Genomic DNA, 17,042 nt, shown 5'->3' on the forward strand with positions numbered 1-17,042 from the left:
GTGCTGCTAGAATCCTATGTAAACCGGGTTATAGAAGAAATAGTTGACTGTGGGAATGTTGACTGTTCAGTGAAGGGCAACTTCTAGTCATGAAGGAGGAAAGTGGTTGTGACCAAAAGGATGATGATGTCCCAGAGGAAGTGAGACCAGTGGAAAAACTTCACATTAAAAGATCTCACAGACATATTTCATCACATTGAAAGCATAAGGGATAAAATGTTAGATGTTGATACAAACTTGTCATGGAGTATGACAATTTGCCAAGGCATAAAAAAAGGTACTCTCTCCAAATTGTAAGTTATATGATGAAAAGAAAAAAGCAAGCGCTGTTCAAATTACTCTTGATAAAATTTTTTACAAAGAAATAAGACACTTTCATTCTCAAGGTTTTTAATATTTTAAATTACAGTGTTCTAAAAATATATATACACACACATGTAGTATAAAAAATAAATAAAAATGAACACTTTAAACTTATTAATCATTTGTAATTAAGTGTATAATTTAATGTAGCAGTATAATTATAACTAGAGGCCTGGTATACAACATTTGTTCACTCAGGGGAGAGTGGGGTGTCCCTCAGCCCAGCCTGTGCTCTCTCACTGTCTGGGAGCCCTCGGGGGTTGTCTTACTGACATCCGGGTCCTCGTGGGGAGTGGGCCTAAGCCATCAGTAGGATCCTTAGCGCTGCCATGGAGGCAGGAGAGGCTCCTGCCACTGCCGCTGTGCTCGCCAGCTGTGAGCCTGGCTTCTGGCTGAGTGGTGCTCCCCCTGTGGAGCACACTGACCACCAGGGGGAAGCTCCTGCATTGAGTGGGATCTGGTGGAAACAGGCTCTTTGACATCCCTCGAAGGGTCCTGGATTGGGAGAGGCCATAGGCCAAGCTGAGGGACCCCACTGGTGCACAATCACCAGGCCAGGGAGGGACTCAAGAGTTTGGCCAGCTGGGGAGGGACCGAGGGAGGGCTCCAGGGCTTGTCCTGTCAGTCTCATTCATCCCGATCAGCTGGACCCCAGCAGGAAGCTAATCTACTAGTTGGAATGTCTGCCCCATGGTAGTCAGAGCATGTCATAGCAAGCTGTTGAAAAACCTTAGCATATCATTAACATATTATGCTTTGATTGGTTGAATGGCCAACCAGATGGCCAGACACTTAGCATATTAGGTTTTTAGTATATAGGATTATGTAATTATAATGATACATTGTTAAATTATGTTTTAAAATTAATACAAAATCTACAGTTTTATAAAGTTATAAAAATTGAGTACATTTTTAAGTGAATTGTTTTACAATGTTTCCATTTCCCTACACTTTTATACTTGAGAGTTTTTAATGTTTTGACAGACATTTGTTAAGGTTAAGAACAATTGTGATTTTTCTCATTGGCTATAACCCTGCACTACTGTGCAACATGAGGTTGCTTGTATTTACGTAAAGTTGAAATCAGCTACCTCACCCCATCCATTTCTTTAGTCCTGATTCCTTGAAGCAACTGTATTTATCTCTTCTAGCTGCGCTTTGTGGTTTTTATCTCCATTTTAGTATAATATGCTATAATTGTCTTTTCTTGACTCATTTTAATACATTTTATTATTATTATTATTATTATTATTATTATTTTACTACTTGGATTCTTTTTATGGCAGTAGAGTATTTTTTGCTGCATAATATTTTATTGACTAAATAGAATACAATTTGTTTATCCCTTCTATTGTTGATGGGCAGTTGGATATTTTCCTGTTTTTGCCTGCATTAGCAAAGCTGCTAAGAATATCCTTGAAGCCTAAACCGGTTTGGCTCAGTGGCTAGAGCATGAGCCTGCAGACTGAAAGGCCCCAGGTTCGATTCCAGTCAAGGGCTTGTATCTTGGTTGTGGGCACATCCCCACAAGGGGGTGTGCAGGAGGCAGCTGGTCGATGTTTCTCTCTCATTGATGTTTCAAGCTCTCTATACTTCTCCCTTCCTCTCTGTAAAAAATCAATAAAATATATGTTAAAAAAAGAATATCCTTGTATATGTCTTTTGGGGACATTGATACCTGAAACATCAAGAAAGGGCTTCAGAGTGAGTTTGCCTCTTCATGTTTTCATAATCTTTCTGCTTCATGAAGATGCTCACCTTGAATATTAGTATGCGTGTATTTTTATTAGTTTTTAAAAAATATATCTATCATAGCAATACATTATAAATGTAGAGGAAGGCAATTTTCTTATTAACAATTTGTGCCATTTTGAAATGTATCTGTCATCTTTGCAGACACACACACACACACATAGACACACACTCACACTCAAAGCACTGATCTTTTAAATTCAGTACTTTTGCATTAATACATGTTTGGGGCTGCTGTGTAACAGACACTTACCATTGAGCCTTCAGTGAATACACAGGCAAAGTGCTATTAGCAGAGTTTTTATTCTTAAAAAGTTTTGTTGACTTTTAATACTTAAGCACAATTTCTCATTAGTATAATATATATTGATCTTTATTTTACCCAATATCATATTTCACAAAAGCTATTAGCTAATTGCATCAACAGTGTAAATAAGAATATGAGGTGTAATCTATTCTAAAAATGTGACAAACCATTTTCAAGCTCTTTCAGAGACTAATTTTGCAGCAGATGTTTGCATACAATGTGTTCATTTAAATGGTGCTTATTTAATTCATGGAGGAAAATATATTCAATTATCCCCATTTTGAATAGCTATGCATTCCCAGGATAACCCCATATATTTTAGAGATTTTTTACTGAACGTGTCTAACTTGAAAAACAATAGCTTAATTTAAAAGGAACTAGTTCGGTGGAAAGAGAACAGATTAATGTTAGATAAATCTGAGGTCTAAAACTCACTCTCTTATTTTCTAATTGTGTGAAAAGAGGCAAAATAAACTTCTCCAAACTTTAGATTTCATTCATTTGTTACTTGGAGATGATGATGAATATCTGATTTCTAGTTCTTTGAATGGTTTAATCGAAATCATGAATATAGACTTCATAAGATGGGACTGGTGCAGAGTTGAGGTCCAATATATGTTAGTTTCAGTGTCTATTTATCCCACATCTGTGAGACTTTGTCCTAAAATGTAAATGTGACAATTATGTGCTTCTTCCTCCAGTTATTCTTAATGAGTAAGATTATGCTTACCAACTCTTATACCATTTCATCGCAGAACAACAAAAGCTGGATCAAAAATAGATGTTACTTCTTTATGTGTGCATATGTGTTTCCATTTCTTACTGCAGCTCTGAAGAAAGGGGGTATTTTAAAGACAAGCACTTGTGGGAAACAATGCCATTATTTGCTATTCTGAAAGATGATGGCCCGGGAGGTTCTGCTCTACTTACACAGGCTCTATAGATAGATGAAGCCATAATGAACTTTTGTTCTAAGGAGATATTTTATACCTCTAACATATTCAATGCAATAAATGCCAAATGGAATTAAGGAGATGGAACAAAGCTCAGTACATTTGTTTCCAATCTAAGCTCACCTTTGTGGTGCATGAGGACAGACTCTGAGGTGTTCTGCCAAAAGGTTTCCTCTTTTTATTCCCACGAACACTACTGTGCTGCACATATCACCGCTTCTCTGTGAGCAGGTCATTCATTCACTTTGCAAATACAAACCAGGTAAAGATTGCCTGAGCAGGAAATGTTGAGTGTATTGCATGATGCTGATTATTTAGTGAGGGAGGTTGCAAAAAAATGTCCTATAGGAAAACACACACACACACACACACACACACACATACACACACACACACACGATGCAACAAGGCCTACATTCAAATCACAACTTTAACTCTTTCTACTCATTTAACCATGATCAAGTTAATATTTCCAAAATTCAGCTCCATGACCCCTGAAATACATAATTTTTGACTGACTAACACTAAGTGCTACTTTGATATTAGGTGCCAAATCATTTGGCTTACCCTCCGTTCCTGCTTGTGAGGGTCATGCTATGCATCCTCAAGAAAACTCTCAGGCAGTTTCTGTGGTAGATGGAAGGATTCGAGTTTTAAAATACCAGTGACAGGTTTTTATTCACACACATGACTCGTCCAACTAATATTTATTATCCACAGTTCAAATCACTAGGAAATAGTAAATTAAATATGGAATGAAATGGTGCAATCAAAGTAATTTTATTTTTTGAATTGGTTTAACCTCTTTGACTTTTATTTTCAGGGAAGTTAAGAAACACTCAGAAATTTGAGGATGAAGTAACTATGCAATTTAATAAATGTTAGTTAAGCATCATTATGTTTTGTGCTGTGCTAGGTACTGATGATATAGATATAAATAAAGCTCCACCCCAAACTGTACCTCTTGAATACTGCTGATGAAAAATACAAAATGACACAGCAACTTTGGTAAACGTCTGACAGTCCCTCAAATGGTTAAACATAGAGTTATTATATGATCTAGTAATCCTATGCCTAGATATATACCCAAGAAAAATGAAAATCGATGTCCAAACAAAAACAAGTACATGAATATTCAGTGAAGCATTACTCATAACAGCCAAATGTAAAACAATCCAATGTCCATCAACTGATAAGTCAATAAATAAAATGCTATATCCATACACTCTCTCTAAAGATCAATGAGGGAAAAAAATCATTGGGTAAGGATTTAAAAATAAAACTAGAAAGAAATCAGAATAAGTATCAGTCAGAAAAGGGTGTGGGAGCCCTAACCAGTTTGGCTCAGTGGATAGAGCATCAGCCTGCGGACTGAGAGGTCCCAGGTTCAATTCTGGTCAAGGGCATGCACCTTGGTTGGGGGCACATCCCCAGTGGGAGGTGTGCAGGAGGCAGCTAATAGGTGTTTCTCTCTCATCGATGTTTCTAGCTCGCTATCCCTCTCCCTTCCTCTATGTAAAAAAAATCAATAAAATATATTTTAAAAAGAAAGAAAAGAAAAGGGCATGGGATAGGGACTTGTTTTGGTCTGACAGGCTCATGAGGACACACCCTGTGTCGATTTGGAGCCAATGTACACCGGAGGAGCCTCCGATCTACGTGACCGAAACTGATCTTGACACTGAGGACAGCTGACCCCGGCTTTGTTACTAACTACTTGTGTGATGTTAGGCAAATTAACCTCTTGGGTACAGTGGCTTTTCCTCATTGTTAATTAAATGATTTGAACTAGAAGATCTTTCGGATTTTCTTAGATACAAAATTAGTATTTTCTTCATTATGTTACAGTCAACTTACGAATTCCTCTTACATGTTTTGGAGTATAGGACGGGAGTTAATTAAGAGTAGAAGGTTTAGAATCAGATGCTGATGGGAGTGAATGAATACCCTTTCATTGGCTAGGAAGCTGTGCCTTGAGGACATTCTTCATAAGCCTCATTTAGCTCATCTATAGAGGAAGAAAAGAGAATGCCCTCATAAGGTTGATTTGAGGATTTTTGAATGACACTCCATAGGAAAAAGCACCTGGACCACGCTATGTTTTCAATAAATGAATGCTATTATTATAATTGATCTAGAATAAATGTACCCATTTCATATAAAGTAGCCTGCTTAGTATCTTTGGGTATTACATTCCTCCTGAATGCAAAGTTTCCATGTGATACATTATAATGTCGTATTTCCTTAATATGCTACATGTCTGTCTCTAGCTTATGATGATGACCAGAATCTCTCAGGGGTCTTCAAACTATGGCCCGCGGGCCACATGCGGCCCGCAGAGGAGTCTGATCCGGCCCGCCAGGTTTTTTGGGCAGTGAGCGCAGCCGAGGTGTTACAGTAGGAATTAGTAGTTCATATAGTCCGGCCCTCCAGCTCTCTGAGGGACCGTGATCTGGCCCCCACTTTAAAAAGTTTGAGGACCCCTATCTCCTCTCGGTGACATTCTTTAGAATACATCTATATTGACAATGTGGAAAGATTACGGCTGAAATAGGATAAAGGGAAAGAGAAGGAGACAGTGAGTTATGTAAACAAGACTAGTCTAGGAGTTGGAAGAATTTTTTTAAAAAGCATAGAAAAGAGATAGCATATAAAGGAAGACTTTAATTGGAATTTTTGTTTTCCAAGTTTTTTACTGAGACCAAGTAATAGTTTTAGGATAGGAAAAATGACAGAAGTTATACAAGGAATAACATGCCAGGTATGAAAACAGTGCTTTAGGAATTCAGAATAGCTCTTGAAGAGAGGAAAGCAGAGGTTGAGTGGATGTCTAAAATTGGCTTGAGGCACTCACACATAGATGCTTTAATATATATTTCATGGAAAAAGCATACCTCTACATCTGTTTACAGCTGAGCATAGATTTGTATTCATTAAACATAGATACCTGTTCAAGCCAATAGACACGTACACAAACGCTTACCTGCTTCGTCTATCTACACAGGCTTGCAAATAGCAACACCCATCTCAGAGGAAGCAGCTACACTGCCCAAACTGATTCTTCCGTTTTAATGACAAGAAGAGAGTGGCTTTTCTCACAACAATCTCATAAACCTTTGTTTCAACCTTTCTTTTAAACCCTCTGCTAATATTGACTAGAACTTTTGTAGTCCTGACCAATTAACTCAGCTTCCATACCACACAGTGAGGAAAAGGGTGACTCTGAGTGTCTCATCTAAGAGAAGACAGAGAGAATTAGCAAACTGTCCAAAGGACAGCATTGTGTTTTCCCTTTAAGGCAAGAAAAAGAAATATCGAGAGGACAAACTTATGCTTCAGTGTCTGAGATCAGCCAAAATGGTTTTAGCTCTCGAAACTAGAGCTGTGGAGCAGCGAGTCCTCCAGGCACCGAGTTAATGATGTGGCTGATTGCTTCTCCGCACAGAGTCATCGTGACTGATGCTGGGCAAGTGGCTTAACCTCTTTGGTCCCAGTTTCCTCATCTATAAAATGAGGACATTGGAGTAGATAACTTCTGTAGTCCCTTCCAGCGCTAACATTTTATGATTTAGTGCCTGACTGGCAACGCGGCCTCTTTAAGTGCTACTGTGCCCAGCCGGGCATGACATAAAGCACTCCTGTGCAGGGTGCCAGCTTGTGCTCACAATTGAAAGCACAAGAGCTAGCTTGAAGCAAAGCGGTGAAGTATTCCAAATTTTATTTAATCTTCTTTAAGTTTTGTTTAAACCTAACTCTCATACCCCTTTGGATTCCCTTTCGGCAACAAGAGTTTCCTTGCATTTCATCATTACCCCGTCTTCACAGTTCACGTTCAAAAGCGTATTGGGCATTGGTAAGCATGGAGCCATACTTATTGGGTTATTAATAAGCTCTCTAAGGTATGGATGGCTGAAGGTTGATTTAGAGAAAAATGCTAATTATTACATAGATTAATATTGTATAGCAATTATTCTATCACTCTAGTAATAGATAACAGTTTATTTTGTTTTAGATGATTGCAACTTTAAATCCTGGTCAAATATGCTATGATTCTAATTTTTAGTAGTTAAAATTTTAGAGAGATTATAGTTATCTGTTCATAACTAAGAAATAAATTAGAGAGATGAGTGAATAATTGAAATATTATGTTTATAGATTCAGTCTTAAAGATAAATGAATATTGCTCTCTTTATGTTCTCCATTTAGTTCTGGATGGTATGGCTCAGTTGGTTGGAGCATCATCCTGTGCACTCAGATGTCATGGGTTTGATTCCTAGTCAGGCCACATACCCAGTTTGCAGGTTTGATCCCCAGTAGCAGTGAGTATAGGAGGTAACTGATAGATTTTTCTTAAAAAATATCCTTTTAGAGAAAAAGATAGAATGATAGCTTTTCCCCTTGGGTGGTGGAGCAGGAGGCCAATAAAATTTCAGAGATCATTGAACATTAAGAAAAAAACAACCCCCCCCCCCAAACACACACACACACACACACACAAAACAAACAAACAAACAAACAAACAAAAAAACAATACCACTGCCTTTATCCACTTTCAAAATATTAGAAATATGCTATTCTTATATGAACTGGGCTGTGACTGAGCAGCCCAAATTTTGTTCTTTAATCATTTCCTTCATACAGAAATGGCTGGGAAGAGAACCAACAATTCAATCCTCTTATTTCTATATCCACAGGCTGGGATAAACTCAGGTTGAGGATTTTAAAATAATCACAACCAATTTTGCTTTACTTTTCAAAGACTTTATATTAAATACAGAATTCAAGAGTTTCTTATAAAATTATCAAGGGGCCTTTTAAGAAGTTCAGATGAAATATTTGATTAATTTTAACTCCAATTGACTCTTTATATTAAGCCAAGTGTAGAAACCTAGACTGTTTTTCAAGTGTCCTCGGCTTTTCAATAACTAGCTGCTGGGCTGGAGGTAATGGCAGCATGTCCAGATGTGCTGGGATGTAGCAGAGGGAGAGTCATGGCATATTTAACTTAACAAATGCAGGCACCAATCAGAACATTGCACTTTATAGGAAAGCACAGAACAAGTCCCACAATCTCCAAAAAACATCCTGCTAGTTCAGATAGCAGGGGCCATAGGAACTAGCAATGATAGTTCATGGGAATGCCAAGGGAATAGCATAAAAGTAAAAGTATCTTAAGAGTATAGAAAAGTTGTTTTATACCTCCATATAGAAGGTATGAAAAGGTTGTTTTATACCTTTATATACTTCAAAAGAGTATAGAAAATTTGTATTATACCTTCATATTTTTGCTATATCCATATATCAACTATAATAATTTTACTTAGATGTCTTTAAATGGTTATATAAATAATTTTTATAAGTAACCTCTTTCTGAGTTAATACATGTGCAAATTTGAATTTTTCGTAGTTATTTTTTTCTATGCCTATGTATATATACATACATATATAATCATCTTACATACCCTTGGTCACAATCCTTTGCTTGCCTATATCTACTCCACTTTCCATCAAGAGGTTGCATATAGAATCTATTTCTCTATCCTTTGAATCTGGACAAGTCCTTGTACTCACTGTGGCCAATAAAATGTGATAAAAGCAATATTATGTCATTTCTGATGTAAGGCCTTAACAGATTTTGCATATTTCTGCTTTTTCCTGGGACTCCTGCTCCATCATAGGATAGTTTGCTCTTGTGATGCCTAACTGATACAACTAGCTACACGTTTTGTAGTCTTCCTTTTTCAATGGAATAAATCCGGGGGTCAGGAAGTGTGGAACCTTGGTAGAAACAGTAAATAGCATATTTTTTTTTGCAATAAGCACACTTAGTTCCCACATTTTGGTTTCTAACACCATCTATAATAATAAAAGCATAATATGCTAATTAGACCAGACAGCTGAACGACCTCCTGGATGTCATTCTGGATGTCCTTCCTGATGAAGTCGTGGTGGCAAGGGACCAAGGCAGAGGTTGTTAGGGGTGATCAGGCAGGCAGGTGAGCTGTTAGAGGCAATCAGGCAAGCAGGAAGAGGGGTTAGGGGTGATCAAGCAGGCAGGCAAATAGTTAGGGGTGATCAGGAAGGCAGGCAGAATGGTTAGGGGCAATCAGGCATGCAGATGAGTGGTTAGGAGCCAGTGGTCCTGGATTGCAAGAGGGTGCAGTTCAGGTGGAGTGGGGACCCCCCTCCTCCCCCACTGTGCATGAATTTTGTGCCTTGGGTCTCTAGTTCTCTAATAAAAGGAACCAGAACTTCTAAGAGAATTGGCTGGTCCTAGTGCTGGAGCAGGAAATATACAAGATGAGCCTGGAGCATTTTGTAGCACAAAGAAGTAAGAAAGTGCTAAAAACAAAAACTCATATGAATCAATCCTGGGGGCATATCAAACTGACACAGGAGACACCTGGAAGAGCTCCTGACAATTAAATTAAAGTTGGGACAATTTGAACAAAAATCAAATAAAGCAGCACTGGATTATAGTACAAAGTATAAAATATCCCAAATCTATAATGATATTCTATATAATAAAGAGCTAATATGTTAGACTGAAGAGCAGAACGACCATCCAGACAACCTTTCAGATGAAGCCTGGGCTGTGAGGGGCTGTGAGGGCTGACCCCTTGCATGAATTTCCTGCATCAGGCCTCCAGTAAATCAATAATTAAATATGTTAAAAATTCATACAGAAAATTTTCAATAGTATTAGTTAGATTCTTTGCCATAAAAAAGAGGGAACATAATGCCCCACTCCTTAAGTGTGGATTGCATGTAATAACTCACTCCAATAGATTACAATATGGAAAGGGAGGGAAGAACTGCGGAGAAACTTGACAATCACTACTTTAGCCAGGTATCAGCTCAACATCAACAGTCATAAATCACCAGGTAGTATGTATCCTTTATATGATGTGATGAAACAGTGCTTTATTTCTATGACCTTCCTTCCCCCAAACCATAACACCAATCTAAGAAAAACATCAAATAAATTCCAACAGAATGACATTCTGCCTTACACTAGACCAGCAAGCCCTCCTCAAAACTAACAAAGTCATTAAAAGCAAGAAGGTCTGAAAAACTGTCACAGCCAAGAGGAACTTATGAGGCATGTAATGTGATATCCTGGATGGATCCAGGAACAGATAAAGGACAAAGGACATTAGGTAAACACAAAGAAAATATGAATAAAATATGGATTTTAATTAATCCTATATATTGGTATTGCTTCATTAACTGTAAAATACACACACACACACACACACACACACACACACACACACACATATATATATATATATATATATATATATATATATATATATATATATATATGTTATATATATCATAGTAATGCAAATTTTTAGTAATATGAAAAACTGTGTTGAGTGAAAGAGGTAATATGGAAACTCTTAGTTGCTATCTGTTCAATTTTTCTATAAATGAAAAGTGTTTGAAAAACTATAGTCTATTTAAAACTAGTAGCAGATGGATGTGTAAGAAGATCCCACCAAATGGGTAGGGAGTTTACCATGACTTCCCTCCACTGTCTCAGAAAGTAAACCCAACTCAGCCCTCAAATCTGGAAGTAGACATCAGAGCAAATAGAATTTATGGAGAAGTCTCCTAGTCTGGCTCAAATATCATGAAAGAGGTCTTCTAACATTCAGATACAATGGAGAAAATTCCCCCTTTTTTTCCTTCCTTCCTTCCTTCCTTCCTTCCTTCCTTCCTTCCCTCCTTCCTTCCTATTTATTTATTTATTTATTTATTTATTTATTATTTATTTATTTTTACAACTTAGCTCCCAAACAATGTTATGACAGTAGCAGAGGTAATGGGAACCCACAGAAGCTTAAAACTCTGAAAGAAAGAAAACTTTCTCTCCTATAAGATATCTGTAGTCCTAAAGGGACAGAGGAAAACTCTTTTTACTTCTCTGTGTCTCTGTCCTCTGGCTTTTTGATGACAGTACACAGCACAACATGGCATATAAAACCTGCCTTCCACAATGGAGAAGCTAAGAGGGAGTATGGAGGAGATCTTAGAGGGGGAGGAACATGGGAATGAGACCTCCTACAGTCCTTCATGAACTCCTGGGCTCATCCCCAACCTGAGCATGTGTGAATCTAATCCTAAACAGCATATATAGACTCCAATAAAGAACTGTGGGATGGACCACCATTTCAAGTCCCAGATCAGCCACTGGGTGGTGCATCTATGGCATAGATCCTAATAGGACTGCTAAGCTTTTGAAAACTGAACTGGCATTGAAATTCTAAACCACAGATGGATGGTTAGGACCTTCAGCCTAAACCCAACAAGGATGATTACTTGCTGAAGAATATAATTAATATTCTCTACAGAAATTAAACAAAAGGAGTTCCATAACATAGTATTCAAAATGTCCAGGATACAATTCAAAAGTACTCAGCCTATGCAGAGCAAGGAAAACCTAAACTTGCATGAGAAAAACAATCAGACTTAAACATTTAAATGGCCCAGATGTATCATTTTCTATCTAACAATAACCAAATGGAAGTTTTAGAACTGAAAAATATAATAACCAAAAAGGAAAATATCAATCTCAATAGATGAGTTCAATAACAGAATGGGGAAGACAGAGGAAAGAGTCAGTGAATTTGAAAATAAATCAGTAGAAATTTTTCAATATGAACATGAAGTTTAAATTGATAGAAAAAAGTAAACAGAGTTTCAGTGACATGTGAAAAAATATTAAAAATGTCTAATAGGTATGCTATTAGTGTCTGAGAAGGAAAGAGAAAGGATGAAGTGAAAAAAAAAATTTTAAACTCCAATTTGGCAAAAAACAACCAAAAAAAATCCCACCACGATCCTACAGACTTAAGAAGTTCATCAAATCTCAAAGAATAGAAAACTCCTACATATACAACAATATATATGTAATTAAATTATTTAGAACCAGAGATAAAGAGAAAAATCTTAAAAGCACCTAGGGAAAACGATGCCTACTTTTATTGGAATAATGATTCAAACAACTGTGGATGTCTTGTCAAAAATCAGGAAGACAGAAAAATGAGCAACAACATTTCTAAAATGTTAAATGAAAAGATGGATAATGCAGAATTTTATATCTAGAAAAAATATCCCTCAGGAATGAAAGTGAAATTAAGTATTCTCAGATGAGGGAAAACTAAGAGGATTTGTTGGTAGCAGACATGTTATAACAGAATCATAAAGAAATTCTTAAAACAGAAGAAAAATGATGTGGAAAGGAAACTCAAAACATCAGGAATGATGGAATAGCAATAAACAGTAAATGTCAGGGTGAATATAAAAGATTCTTCTTCTCCTATTTAGTTGTATAAAATACCTTTTGACAAATGAAATAAAATTTATAACACTGTCTGATGAGGTCTTCTTGTATGTGGATGTAATGTATAGACAACTACAACCTAAAGGGGGGAGGGTAAAGGGTTTTATATGGTGGTAAAATTCTACTTGAAGTAGTAAAAGCTTCAGTAAAATGTACTAAAATACCTAGAGAATCTATAAAAATTGTACAAGTGGAAATGCAACTTAAAAAAATCACCATAGTACTTCTGTCAACTTATTAAATGGGTAAAATAAAATAATTGACAATACCAAGTGCTAACAAGAAGGAGGAACAATGGAACACTGCTGGGGAGAATAAAAAAAATGGCCCAGCCACTCTGGAAAAACAGTTTGGCTGTTTTTTTTTTATAAAGGTAAACACCCATTTATCATGTGAACCAACAATTTCATTCTTAGATGTTCACACTAAAAAAAAAAGAAATAAAAAAAGAAAAGTCATATTCACACTACTGTACACAAAAATTTTCAGCAGCTAAAATGGTCTTCAGTGGGCAAAGGGATCAACAAATTGTAGTGCATTCATACACTGGAATATTAATCAGGAATATAAAGCAATGAGTTTGCGATACTCGCAACATCTTGGAAGAATCTTAATGGCATTCTGCTGACCAAGAGAGCCTACTCTCAGAGTTACATTTTATTTACATAACATTCCTGTAAAGACAAAACTACAGATCAGATCAGCAGTTGATAGGGTTAGAGGAATGTGACTGAAAACAGAAAGCAAGAAAGAGTCTCACCGGCTGACAAAACTATTCTGTATCCTGATGGTGGTGGTAGCCATGCACATTTCTACATGTGTTATAAATCAGAGAACTGTATACATACATGTTAATTTTATTGTGTGTTAACATATAAAGTACAACTTTAAAAAGGTATTCACAGAGGTAAAAACAAGCTTACTATTAGAGGAGACTAGAGAAATTTGTCCCTCTGTGGGCACCTAAAGTAATCATACCTGTTGTCAAATGTCTTTTGAATTTGAGGGATCAGAGAGAGTAACACAATTGTGCTCAATTTACAGAATATTATTCATCTATAGGGACAACTTAAATACATAAAAATATCACCAGGCCAGATGGCATTCACATCAAATGTTTTGAAGAAACCCTTTAAAGGAAAAACTGGTTCCTGTTCTCAGGAGTTTCTCCAGTCGCAATCTGCTAGAGGGAATCTACAGCATTTTTCATTTTCTGAAAGTTTATTAACAATGATAAGCATTTATAAGGGTGAAATATAAATTATTAATGTTGGAGAACAAATAATAAGGGATATATCCAGATTTTCCCTACAATATTCAGTGAATGCTTGTTCTGAGATAGTTCTTTCCGATGTCCTGAGAAGGGGTGAGGCAAAGACTAGTTTTATAATGAGAACCACTGATGTCTTGGCAATCTCTTGGTTCATATACAAACTATCAGGCAGGGGATGAATACAAAGCACCTGGCATACACAGGTAATTGACATAAAAATAATAAGAGGAAAATAGAAAGGCATTCTAGGTAAAATAGAATTGAGAAATTGATTAATATTTTTGAAAACGTTCCTTCTGATTGTCCCTTATATTCATATTTGTTTACATCCTTCAGTGGGGAGAGGAAATGAAAAGAATAAGTTTAAGATAACTTTTATTTAAGTAAATGCTTTTGCAGCTCTTTTTGTATAATTATCCAGCAGGGTTATTGAAGTAACTTGCAAGGGTCAGCTCCAATCTCCATTGTTACCAAAGGCTGACATTTTCATAATTCTCTTTCCTGTTCTCTTTGACACTTTTATGAAAATTCTGACATGACCCACCTGGACGGAAATGGTTTTCTCAGACTTCAAAAAAAGTCGTTTCCCAACATGATTGACTTTCTTCATTTGGCTGAGGATTATGGGCTAACATGATAACTGTTTCCCTCCCAAATGTCAGAATTCGAGAAATAATTGGACGAGACTACTTTAGTGCATTATTTCAGAAATGAGATGCAAAGTTTCCAGGTATGGAAATGAGAGCAAATGGGAATGGGAAGGGAGAAATTTTGACAACCCAATCCAAAGAAAAATGACTGTCTTAAATAAAGGACCTTGCATAAAAATTGACTGATCATTAGACCAGGAGTTCTCTGTTTCAGCTGCAAAGATGGACACTTTATATACCTAACTCAAATTAATTCTCTCAGGAATTAATTATAAGGGTGTTCAGGGCAAAAGATTTGAAGTACCAACTCATTGCAACACTTAGATGATCTGTTATCAAGTATCAATTGAGCAGGTGACAGTCCCTTTGCTGGGTAAGAACAGGCCATGGCAGAGAGAGTCCCTCCCTTAAGGAGTTAGGTTCTATTGGAAAACAGATATATTAAAGAAATAATTGGGGGTTTTATAAAGGAGCAACTAAATCAAACATGGTGATCTGAGAAAGCTTTTCAAAGGCATGAGATTGAGATTGAAATCTGAAGAATTGAGTATGAATTACCTGGCCTGGCTTAGGTGTCTCTTCAATGAGATGCTGCAACCTACCCATCTTCTTACCATGCTCTTTGCTTAATTCCATTGTTTCTGTCCTAAATGAGCACATAGTAACACAGTTGAAGAAGTAGAAAAGTAGATGGCGGAATTTGAGGGGACTAAACAATACCTGAGGTCCTTAAAATGAACTCTACGTTCTGATGAATAATTTGGGAGTTTTGCCAGGCTGGCATGGCTCAGTGGTTGAGTGTTGACCTATGAACCAAGAGGTCACGGTTCGATTGCTAGTCAGGGCACATGCCCGGGCTGTGGCTCAATCCCCAGTGTGGGGCCTGCAGGAGGCAGCTGATCAATGATCTTCATCATTGATGTTTCTATCTCCCTCTCCCTTCCTCTCTGAAGTCAATAAAAATTTAAATAAAAAATAAGTTGGGAGTTTTATCTTTTTTTTTTTTTTTTTTTTCTTTTTCAATGTCTCCCCATTCACAATTCAGACCAGACAAAGAGCCTGAGCTGAGGTGTATATGGAGTAGGTTTACTCTGCCTCCTATTTCTGTACAGTCAGTGTAAGCACACAGCCTGTGGTAAGCACCAGGAGGCCATAAGTTGGGAGTTTTAAAAATAATTATGTTTCATAAGTGAATCATTAAAAACCAAATTCCTAGACTATAAATAGTAATAATTGGCACACATATGATAGTTGCTTTCTAAGGTCTTTATACCTATTAATTAAATGCATTCTTATAATCACTTTTGAGGTAGACACTAGCATTATCCACAGTTTGTAGATGAGGAAAATAAGGCACAGAGAGGTTGAGAAAATCTTTTAAGAATACACAGCAAGTAGGTGATGAGGCAGGATTCACACCGAAGGTCCATTTTCTTAGCTTCTTACTCTCTACAATCATTTATCAACCAGTTGAAAACAAGATCTTATAAACACAGAATATAAGACAGTTGTCAGGGAGAATTTAGGGAGATATGGGGAAATAGAATGCAGGGAAGCAGAAGAAACCATTAATAGGGAGATGACTCAATCCTGATAGGAGAGATAAGGCTCAATGAAAACTCCACACTATTTCTTTATAAAGTAAAGTGCTGCCCCTAACATGCTTTCACTTACATTAACAGATATAATTTTGACTAGGTACAGATTTGTGGTCTAATGTAAAACATTTTGGAGTAAAAAAAAATCCTATAATAAAATTTGAAAGCTATGGTCCTACCTCTAGAAAAAAAAATGAAATATACATACTTTTACATCGAGTTTTGAATATTTCCAGTCTTACCAATGAAGCTGACAATCCCAGGGACCCTCCTTTTGTTGTTACTAGCTTAACTAGGTTGACATGATTTTATCAAAATACTAAAGCCAGAAAAAGAACCTGCCAGCAGTATTTAGAGTTTACCACGAGCAAATTAATTAGAAGGTTCTAAAAATTATAATGATCATTCTGACTGGTGTGGCTCAGTTGGTTTGGCATCATCCCAGGCACCCAAAAGTTGCCAGTTCTTTTTTTTTTTTTAAATATATTTTATTGATTTCTTACAGAGAGTAAGAGAGAGGGACAGAGAGTTAGAAACATCGATGAGAGAGAATCATTGACCAGCTGCCTCCTGCATACCCCCCACTGGGGATGGGCCCGCAACCAAGGTACATGCCTTTGACCGGAATCGAACCCGGGACCTTTCAGTCCACAGGCCGACACTCTATCCACTGAGCCAAACCGGTTTTGGCCAAAAGTTGCCAGTTCTATTCCAGGTCAGGGCACATGCTCAGGTTGTTGGTTCAATCTTCAGGAGGGAGGAGGGTTCATACAGGAGACAGCTGATCTATGTCT

The sequence above is a fragment of the Pipistrellus hanaki genome, assembly GCF_964339955.1.
Source record: "Pipistrellus hanaki genome assembly, chromosome: 10".
NCBI lineage: Eukaryota > Metazoa > Chordata > Mammalia > Chiroptera > Vespertilionidae > Pipistrellus > Pipistrellus hanaki.